At 41.8% G+C, this 8,811-nt stretch overlaps 1 non-coding gene across 1 annotated transcript; it reads left to right on the top strand.

The window, feature by feature from the left end:
* Window positions 1-3,155: 3,155 nt before the first annotated feature.
* On the top strand, window positions 3,156-3,239 carry Trnas-gga (transfer RNA serine (anticodon GGA)). The gene is given in 2 exon segments: window positions 3,156-3,195; window positions 3,205-3,239. It is a non-coding gene; the product is annotated as a tRNA-Ser (tRNA).
* The last annotated feature ends 5,572 nt before the right edge of the window (window positions 3,240-8,811 follow it).

The following is an 8,811-nucleotide window of genomic DNA, read 5'->3' as shown; positions in this document are numbered from 1 at the left end:
GACTCAAACGTTCATAACGGGTGGCAGGGACAAAGAATCCAGTGAAATATTTTTAAGTGCTTTATCTGAAAACTACCTTGAGCAATTAAACAGAGAACCGACTCGTGGCGATAACATATTAGACCTTCTGGTGACAAACAGACCCGAACTATTTGAATCAGTTAATGCAGAACAGGGAATCAGCGATCATAAAGCGGTTATTGCATCGATGATTTCAGCCGTAAATAGAAATATTAAAAAAGGTAGGAAGATTTTTCTGTTTAGCAAAAGTGACAAAAAGCAGATTTCAGAGTACTTGATGGCTCAACACACAAGTTTTGTCTCAAGTACAGATAGTGTTGAGCATCAGTGGACGAAGTTCAAAACCATGGTACAATATGCGTTAGATGAGTATGTGCCAAGCAAGATCGTAAGAGATGGAAAAGAGCCACCGTGGTACAACAACCGAGTTAGAAAACTGCTGCGGAAGCAAAGGGAACTTCACAGCAAACATAAACATAGCCAAAGCCTTGCAGACAAACAAAAATTACGCGAAGCGAAATGTAGTGTGAGGAGGGCTATGCGAGAGGCTTTCAATGAATTCGAAAGTAAAGTTCTATGTACTGACTTGGCAGAAAATCCTAAGAAATTTTGGTCCTATGTCAAAGCGGTAGGTGGATCAAAACAAAATGTCCAGACACTCTGTGACCAAAATGGTACTGAAACAGAGGATGACAGACTAAAGGCCGAATTACTAAATGTCTTCTTCCAAAGCTGTTTCACAGAGGAAGACTGCTCTGTGCTTCCTTCTCTAGATTGTCGCACAGTTGACAAAATGGTAGATATCGAAGTAGACGACAGAGGGATAGAGAAACAATTAAAATCGCTCAAAAGAGGAAAGGCCGCTGGTCCTGATGGGATACCAGTTCGATTTTACACAGAGTACGCGAAGGAACTTGCCCCCCTTCTTGCAGCGGTGTACCGTAGGTCTCTAGAAGAGCGAAGCGTTCCAAAGGATTGGAAAAGGGCACAGGTCATCCCCGTTCTCAAGAAGGGACGTCGAACAGATGTGCAGAACTATAGACCTATATCTCTAACGTCGATCAGTTGTAGAATTTTGGAACACGTATTATGTTCGAGTATAATGTCTTTTCTGGAGACTAGAAATCTACTCTGTAGGAATCAGCATGGGTTTCGAAAAAGACGATCGTGTGAAACCCAGCTCGCGCTATTCGTCCACGAGACTCAGAGGGCCTTAGACACGGGTTCACAGGTAGATGCCGTGTTTCTTGACTTCCGCAAGGCGTTTGACACAGTTCCCCACAGTCGTTTAATGAACAAAGTAAGAGCATACGGACTATCAGATCAATTGTGTGATTGGATTGAGGAGTTCCTAGATAACAGAACGCAGCACGTCATTCTCAATGGAGAGAAGTCTTCCGAAGTAAGAGTGATTTCAGGTGTGCCGCAGGGGAGTGTCATAGGACCGTTGCTATTCACAATATACATAAATGACCTGGTGGATGACATCGGAAGTTCACTGAGGCTTTTTGCAGATGATGCTGTGGTGTATCGAAAGGTTGCAACAATGGAAAATTGTACTGAAATGCAGGAGGATCTGCAGCGAATTGACGCATGGTGCACGGAATGGCAATTGAATCTCAATGTAGCGAAGTGTAATGTGATGCGAATACATAGAAAGATAGGTCCCTTATCATTTAGCTACAAAATAGCAGGTCAGCAACTGGAAGCAGTTAATTCCATAAATTATCTGGGAGTACGCATTAGGAGTGATTTAAAATGGAATGATCATATGAAGTTGATCGTCGGTAAAGCAGATGCCAGACTGAGATTCATTGGAAGAATCCTAAGGAAATGCAATCCGACAACAAAGGAAGTAGGTTACAGTACGCTTGTTCGCCCAATGCTTGAATACTGCTCAGCAGTGTGGGATCCGCACCAGGTAGGGTTGATAGAAGAGATAGAGAAGATCCAACGGAGAGCAGCGCGCTTCGTTACAGGATCATTTAGTAATTGCGAAAGCGTTACGGAGATGATAGATAAACTCCAGTGGAAGACTCTGCAGGAGAGACGCTCAGTAGCTCGGTACGGGCTTTTGTTAAAGTTTCGAGAACATACCTTCACCGAAGAGTCAAGCAGTATATTGCTCCCTCCTACGTATATCTCGCGAAGAGACCATGAGGATAAAATCAGAGAGATTAGAGCCCACACAGAAGCATACCGACAATCCTTCTTTCCACGTACAATACGAGACTGGAATAGAAGGGAGAACCGATAGAGGTACTCAGGGTACCCTCCGCCACACACCGTCAGGTGGCTTGCGGAGTACGGATGTAGATGTAGATAGATGTAGATGTTATCAGTGTTTGGTCAATATGTGCTGATAAGCGATTAAGTATCATTCTTTCTAGGACTTTACAAAGATGATACAGAAGTGATATCAGTCGGAAGTTTTTACCGTCTGTGGGCTGTTTTCCAGGTTTCAACAGAGCCACAATTTTGGTTTTTCTCCAGATCTTTGGTATTTGCAGTCTTGAGACACATATGTTCATCATGTCTAGAATCCACTTCTTAGTCGGTGGCCCAAACATTTTTACTTCTTCCATTCTTAAGTCATCTAAGCCAGCGGCTTTGTTTTCCCTCATTGCCTGTATTGCGGTTTCTGCCCAGTTTTCAAAGTCTTCTCCGCTTTTGATCTGTTTCTCTGTAGCCCCATGATAAACTGTGACCGTTAAAATCTCCCATAACTATCTTTACTGGATGTAAGTGAAACTTATCTGGTTCTCTGAAGCTAAATTCATTATTTAGGGGTTTGTACGTGGAAGTTATTGTACAAGAGATTGTTGTTACAGTCAGAATTTCTGTGTCTCTATCCATAGTTACGTCGGCAGACGTGATATTCAAGCCTGTTTTAGCAAATATTGCACTGCCATATTGTGTGCTGGGTCTCTCCATCGTTAATGTCATTCCATTAATCTTCGGTCTTCTGTCATTTGGACCTCTATGAGTGTCCTGCAAAAGGAGGTCACAGTTCTTTATTTTACACATATTAGCTAACAATATTTCTTTCTCTCTTTATATTCGATCTATATTGATGGAAACTACTGTAAGGATAGGTTTCGAAAAAGAAACCTATCAGCTGTAGTGTTCAGCCGGCCTGGGTGGCCGAGCGGTTCTAGGCGCTACAGTCTGGAGCCGCACGACCGCTGCGGTCGCAGGTTCGAATCCTGCCTCGGGCATGGATGTTTGTGATGTTTTTAGGTTAGTTAGGTTTAAGTAGTTCTAAGTTCTAGGGAACTGATGACCTCAGAAGTTAAATCCCATAGTGCTCAGAGCCATTTTTGAGCCAAGCTGTAGTGTTCTGATGGTGGAAAGATTTGCCTCTGGATTATGTTCGAATGTTGCCCATGTTACGCCCGATCGTTTAGTTTTTCATGACATTAACTGAACGATCTCTGAGGCTCTTTCTGTGTACCCTATTTATTTCGAAGTAAACAGTCTAATATTTAAAAGTTTTCTCCCAGAGTAACTTTTGTTGTGCCCACGTGACACAGGCTACCTGCCTTTCAGAGCTGACGCAGTGCTGTCCAGTTAAAGCCTCCAGACCTCTGCTGAAGCTGCTAGCGAACTCATGCCATCTCATTAGCCAATAGTATTCGCGGAAGGCAGTCATGTGCGTGGATGCTGGAGCATTCTGGAGAACCGAAGTCGTTCACTTCCCTGTCTTTTGATCCAAACCTCAAAAGAAAAAGACGTCTCAGGTTCTGTGCCCCAAGACCAGCCACCAACAGAACTTAACATGAACTGCCCCTATTCTACATAGTTTGTTCGACCTCCTACTTTTGTCGCGCCCTGTGTATCCCGTACGTTGAAATATATTATTTTACCTGATTTCCTATCATTTAACGTCAGCCCCAGACGCCCATCTGATTAAGTCCTGACCGCTCGGCCCCCTCTACATCGTCGTAAGAAGCGGGATGCAACAACCACCCTCTTCCCGCACATGTATAATATCTACGCTCGTAGTAGAAGTTAAGACAAATGATTCTATTTGTGAACATTAACTATTAAATGTATCATCTCATGAACAAGAACACAGCTCTGTCATTATTCATATCAAAATCCTCAGTGCTTTAGCATGATTTTAAATCAAGTAAGAAGGAAAGAAGATTAAGGTTTAAGGCCCAGTCGACATCGAGGTCATTACAGACCGAGCAAAAGCTTGGAATATTTCAAGGAGGGGAAGGAAATTGGCCGTGACCCTTTAGAAGGAAGCATCCCGGCTTTTGCCTCTAGCGATTTAGAGAAATCACGGAAAACCTAAATCAGGATTGCTGTAGACTGATTTGAACTGATGTCCTCCCGAATATGAGTCCAGCATGCTAACCACTGCACTCTGTTTATTTTAAATCGACTGTTTATTGCGTAGTTGTGAATTTCATGTAATTTATATCGACTGGTTTCATAAATGACTGCTGTGGCTAGGAGGAAAGCAATGGAAGTTGCATCCCACAAGAAGCGAGCACCCTGTGATGTGTTGGGTTAGGGTATAATAAGAGGCGTTGGGTTTCTATCGGAGATAAGGAATGTCTCGTATTTGGAGGACTTGTATCTAGCTCAGGTACAGTGCACACGTGTTGGATTTCTTGTTTCTGGGTTACACACAACCACGTGGACATGCAGTTGCGATACATATACATTCCAATGATGAATCCAAGTTACAGACTTATAAAAATTGAACTACACTGACAGAAAAAGATCGCAAATCTGATTTGCATTCTCATGGTGCCGGTACTAACGCCACTTCCAAGCAACTGGTACGAGATCTGAATAGACATAATATTTCCAATCTGGAAACACACCTACCAACTTTAGTTTATACCGCACAATTCCTCCTTGGTGTTCCATTTTTTTTTCCTTCAGTATATACTGATGAGATGTAGTAGATGGCTGATGAACTTGAATTACTAACCGTGACAGGGGAGCACTCGCAGCATTTGAGTCCTTGCTTACTGGTTGCAACTTTCGATACCCGAATCCAGTTATTCACTTGCCACGAAATATGTTAACGTTTGATTAACAATCAATTCCAGTTTTGACGTAACCCATGGATGTGACCGAGCAGTCATTCAAAATCACTCCAACTATACCGTGCAATGAACTTTCTACACTATGTGGTACTTCTACATTATGTGGTTCTTCTTATAACGGAAAAAATGGGTAAAATCAAAACAGTGGTACGAAATAGGAATGAAAGAAAAGTAAATGAAAAACCTATTACTGTTTCATTAACGTCATTTGTGTACTGATTCACATGAACCAACGTCGCGACATGAAAACAATGCCTGACCTCGACTTCCAGTTCGGTGTTTTCAAACTGTGTAGTCCATTTACATGGTACCATTTGATTGAGGTGACTCAAAGCAGTTCTTGTAGGAAGGCTTCTAGTTCACAAATTATTTTACAAAACTCATTTATGTCTCATTTTCAGCATGAAGTACGAGATATTTCGAAGACAGTGACTCAGACGACGGGTGTCTTCCCGTACTTCGTATTTCGCGTTAGATCATTCTTGTTGGGATAATTATTATATAATTTTTATGTCACAGTTCTCACAAATGTGAGAGAAAGTATTGTATAGCTTCAGTCTTCATGGATACGATATGTTGACATGAAACGGAGGTGTTCCCGCTTCGTCTGCAAAATACTGAGAAGTGATTTATAAACAATGCAAAAGGTACAGGCCTCAAATGCACGGGCACATTGTTTTGCGTCGTTAAAAATTATCTGAGTGGGAAAGTAACGAATAGGAAACACATTTTTAACAGAACCCTCTCTTACACAGAACTGAATCTGGGACATTACTGGGAAATTCTAAACATTTAATTTTGGATTAAAGATTTCTAATCTCAAAGTACAATCGCCAACAGAAATTCTGCACGGACACCGGACTATGGAATGCACCACTGATGAGCAGAGAGAATAATGAATGCATTATTGAAAATTAAATAGAAGAGTTATTATTTCAGTTATCTAGCTTGATAAAGATGAATTTTAAGACTGTTTTTACTTCATCTAAATGGAATGACACTATAATACATAAGGTCTATGGATCCACATTCTTTGAAGTGTGTTTCGCAGAAAGCATCGGCGATTTTTTCCTTTCCGTTTATTTGGCTTACAATCGTTTGTTATACTTACGTAGTACAATATTAGGGTCTATAAATTCAACAGAAAACATGGGTCGGAATTTACTGCACTGCTTTTGTTTTACGAAATGTTTCAGAGTTCCAGGAAAATGTATATCTTTTTTCTCTCGCGCGAAAGATTACCTGTAAGCCATATTAACTGAGGTCCATTGACTAACTCCCAGCGGAAGAATATGTCGCAGTATTTGTAGCAGCGCATTTTGGTCTTCTCTCAGTGATTTTCCATCTTCTCCCCTTGTGAACATGGGACCGTGATTCATTATTACTAGTGAATCCATTGTTACTGCAAGTGAATTTCTACGTTCTATATAGTGTCTTAGCATATTTCCACTGGGCAAGCAAATACTTGGCACACAAGATTCCGCATATGTTTGACTCATTCATCAAGCCAAGATAAAGTTTTCAGAGTCCAAAAGCGTGTAATACGAATTACTTGAGCGGTAGCTAAAGAACGCCCTATATCAGCTACTATCATTCATCCCACCACATTTATCAACTCTGCAGTTTGTAATAGATTATATTTCTCTTCTCCAAACTAACAGCTTAGGTCGTGAAATCAATAGAAGAAATAAAAATATCCTGTTTAAATCTTTAAAGACACTTACTGTAGTCCAGCACGTATACATCATGTGATCAAAAGAGGAACAGGGAGAGAGAAATGAGTTCGAGCTTGGGTTAGTCACTGGATGTCACCGAAGTACCATGTGGGGTAGCCGCTCGGTCAGGGGCGTCTTTTCACGATCCGCGCAGCTCCCCACGTCGGAAGTTCGAGTCCTCCCTCGGGGATGGGTGTGTATGTTGTCTAAGTTAGTTTAAGGGGAGGTTTGCTATCTTTGGGCCGAGAAAAGCATGTTCTTTGAGAATTTGTTTCTCAGGATGTGATATGGATATCAATATAACGTTTGGTCAAAATGTTTATGGATATTTCCTCTAAAAACTGGAATTTTTTCGATCGGAAATGTAGAAGAGAAAAGGCGGAAGTGCAGTCGGAACGAAACAAAATTTCGATGTAGACCCCCAAGTGCGGTACGTCAGAGGTAAGCCGGCTCGTCTGAAATCGAAATTGAATTGATGTTAGCGGAGTATATAACATTCGTTAGGAGTTGTACATCGCTTAAGTTATTTGGACCATAGGAAACAAATTGGCAGCCATTTGAAAAAAAAATAGCGTTTTTTCATCAATTTTTCGACTTCGTCGGCCAAGTAAAAATGTTTGTAGTTGATGGATTGGAATAAAAGTGGTACAACTCCTAGACAATTTAGTTAGCTTCGTCTGAAACAAAGAATCGTGTCAATCGGTTCAGAAGATTTGAAGTTAAAATACTGCGCGATAAAAAAAAGTCATTTCGAGAAAAACCTGTTTGAATGTTTGAAAACATATAAATGCAACATTATGCAACTTACATTCAATTTGCTATTCAGGTGCATAAACTAGCTTCGTCATAGAGGGCGTTCTGCAAAGATCTGGGCCATCCTGCGCTGCTCCAGAATCGCTAGTACGCCCGGTGACAAGCGGCGATCGGCCGCTTGAATCCGGTGGTCGTCCGAATGCTTGGCGAACTCCGTCGAATAGAGGCCCAGGGTTACGTCCATCGTTGTCATGGTCTTCAGAATTCCTGAATACCCTTCGTTGAAGCTGCTCACTGCCAGCAAAGTCGCAATCTTCACAGTCCTCGCACCAGAATGCAAATGCTTGGGGGCTAACTTCCAAACACACACGTTCAAACTTTCATTTGAATTTTGTGTGTTTCCTCCCAAGAACTGATACAATAACTCGTCCTCCGAAAGAAAAAAAAAACAGGTGCGCGAAAAAGGCCGATTTCAGGTAGGTGCAATTTTTTGTTCAACTGCGAATAACAAACATTTTCGTTCCGTATTCGGAAAAACTGTTTCATGGGTGGATTCTAAATACATTTATGGATCCAAAAATGCAATTAAAAAATCGAGTTTTTGAACCAAAAGATAGTAGACCTCCCCTTAAGTTAGATTCAGTAGTGCGTAAGCTTAGGGACCGATGAACTCAGCAGTTTGGTCCCATGAGACCTTACCACGAATTTCCAAATACTGTACTCCAAATTGTTACCAGAGTAACAAATACACCAGGGGCATTTCACCGCTTTTAAAGCTGTCCGACATCTGGCTGTTGTAAAGTGCAAATCTGAAGAAACGAGCACAACTAAACCAAGACTTCGTGTACTGTCTGACAGGGACCGTTGAACATTACGGAGGGTGGTCGTAAAAACTCGCGTGAAATTAGCTGAAGTAATCACTCGTGAGTGGTAAAATGCTGCCAATAGTCCAACTGGCACAACGACTGTGTAAGAAGTTGGGTACAGTGGGCGAGCAGCTGGCCATAAACCACTCATTGCTGAAGTCAGTGCTAAGGGAAGCCTGAGGTGAAGCCACTAGACATGCGTGAATGGAAGCGAGTGATTTGGAATCATGAATCACGCTATACCCCGAAGCAATCCGATGGAAGGATTTGAGTTTGTAGAATGCCTGGAGACCGTTATATGCAAGCATGTGTAGCGCCAAGAGTGAAGGACGTAGGAGATGGTGTCTTTCGTGGTTGGGGCCTGGTCGCCTTACGCGCTAAAGAGAA

Source organism: Schistocerca gregaria, chromosome 1 (genome assembly GCF_023897955.1).
Source record: "Schistocerca gregaria isolate iqSchGreg1 chromosome 1, iqSchGreg1.2, whole genome shotgun sequence".
NCBI lineage: Eukaryota > Metazoa > Arthropoda > Insecta > Orthoptera > Acrididae > Schistocerca > Schistocerca gregaria.
The sequence above is the reverse complement of the archived record's forward strand: the minus strand, read 5'-3'. Positions and strand labels throughout refer to the sequence as shown.